We start from the raw sequence: 2,216 nt of genomic DNA on the forward strand, positions 1-2,216 counted from the left end.
AAACTGCATCATAGCGCAAGCGCACCCCCCCCACCGAACGGGACGGGACAGAAGCAGAAGGAGGTTCTTAAAGAGACAGAGGCCAATTTCAAGACATTTAGAAGAGGAAGTGATGAGAAGATAAGTTTATTTTCTATTTTAACATAAAAACAGCATTTTAAATAACAGCTAAAGGTGACATAGATACTTTATTAATGCATATTATTTAAATATATGCCTGAGAGACACATAATATTGCCCCTTTAAATCTCTCATCTTTGTAGTGTGTTCAAGTCCACGACAACATGTATTGAACAGCTTAAAAGTGGATTTTGCTTGACGTGTCCCCCTTTAAAGCACACCTTGGTGATTTAAATTCAAATCCTTTGCGGTGGTGTTTACAGCATAAAACATGAGAATTGTGTTGATGTGTAAATATTTACGGACCTGACTGTAGAGTAACCTGGCTGCAGTCTGAGTGTAAACAAACACGATGTGTAGATGTGTTGAATGTTGGGAAATGAAACAACAAAAAGTGTATCTGCTGCTAAAAGTAAAAGAAAACAAAAAAAAAGATCCAAAAAGACAACGGTAAAGAATAAAAACCGAGCAGGGCAGTGTGGCTCATTATTAATGTAGGGTTATTGTTAATTTTTTAATTTCAACTGTAGTCTAAAGATGAATCTGAACAAACATAAATACACACATTATACATCAGAACTGTTTGATATCTCCATCCCAAACAGCTTTTTCACTCTACAATTTCTGATCTTGTTTCAATCATTTCAGCTGTTTCCAGAAGTAAACAAACACACGTGCTGGCTGGAGCCGTTCAAACTAACCATTGATGAGAAAAATATAGTGCAGATTCATTTCTTATTTTATGCTTTTATTTTGTAGTGGACCGGCCTTCTAAACACTGAAACAACTACTTTACTGTCTGTTTTCTACAAAGGGCCTTCATGCTGTGAGCTGACACTGTTTACCACCACTGCTTTATACACACGACACAGCTGAGGACTTTTATTCAGCACTAAACTATCACTGCTCACAATATGAAAAGGAAACGGCTCATCAAAGCCACGACTGTTTGGAAAATTATAACAAGCAGTTTAGCTGCGCCTCATCTGAGCCGAGGATCACAGAGAACTCATCCAACTTCATCTGGTAATCAAGATCACATTTTTAATCACATTTTAACCTCCAAGCACCAAACAAACAAAATCACTTTAACATGTAGAAAGAAACTCAACACCTCTAAAGTATTTCACTTTAACAGCACAGCTGTTCTCACTGAAGATTTCACTTTGAGCTTTCATTTTATTGTTTTGTCTTTAAACAGAAAAAGGGCAAACGAGGGGAAATGCAGTTATTATTTAGCTTAAAGCTGGTGAACATGGGAGCACGGAACGATCAGAGCAGCGGTGCGATGATGACATGAAGAAAATGACACCGGGCTCTGTAACTGGATCAGGTCCATGTGCTGGTCTCTGCAGTTCCTCAGCACATGCATGCTGTAGAAGAGTACAGTGATCACAGCTCTGCACGCTGAAATGCTGATCTCATTTCCTGTCTGGGTTTATTTCGAGTGCAGTTTTCTCCTCTCAGGCTTCACACGTTTAAAATGTTAGAATATTAACCCTCGTTATTAGGGCTGCACCGATTAATCGACAACTAATCGATTATTAAAATAATCGATGACTAATTTAATAATTGATTAATCGCTTTCTTTTTGTTCTTTACTTTGTTTTTCTCTCCAAACTGCTTTGACACCTTCCACTGCCACATCTGCCTTTCTGTCCTTGACACACATGCACAGTAGTGGTAACTGGGGTAGGCCGTGGACGTCACAAGTAGGGCTGCACCCATTAGTTGAAATAATCGATGACGTCGATTATGTAAATTTATCGACGCAGACTTTTTATTATCGATTCGCTGTATCACATAACCACCACGTGAATGTTCATGCAATTCCATTTCGGTACCTAAAAGCATCATTGCGACCGTATTGGCATGAGTGGTGAGTTTTCCATGCTTGTCCTGAACGCAGCATCGCGCAAGAGCGTAATGACGTCAGCAGCCGCTGCTTCAGTTCAGTCTGAAGCTTGAAAACAAGCCTCGCAGCTCCTGGAGTAAAATTTACTGAACAGACTGCTCTCAAACAACAGAGGAGCTTCCCGACACACGTCTGACCTAAAGAGCACAAGCAGCCAACAAGTGTTGGACGTGTTCTGGAT

The 2,216-nt window shown here is 39.8% G+C and overlaps 1 protein-coding gene across 1 annotated transcript in view; it reads right to left on the bottom strand.

Moving 5' to 3' along the window:
- The window catches only part of dr1 (down-regulator of transcription 1), an 8,330-nt gene that overhangs the window by 1,952 nt on the left and 4,162 nt on the right, over window positions 1-2,216 (bottom strand). The gene's annotated exons all lie outside the window — the stretch shown is intronic.

The sequence above is a fragment of the Austrofundulus limnaeus genome, unplaced genomic scaffold (genome assembly GCF_001266775.1).
Source record: "Austrofundulus limnaeus strain Quisiro unplaced genomic scaffold, Austrofundulus_limnaeus-1.0 Scaffold406, whole genome shotgun sequence".
Taxonomy (NCBI): domain Eukaryota; kingdom Metazoa; phylum Chordata; class Actinopteri; order Cyprinodontiformes; family Rivulidae; genus Austrofundulus; species Austrofundulus limnaeus.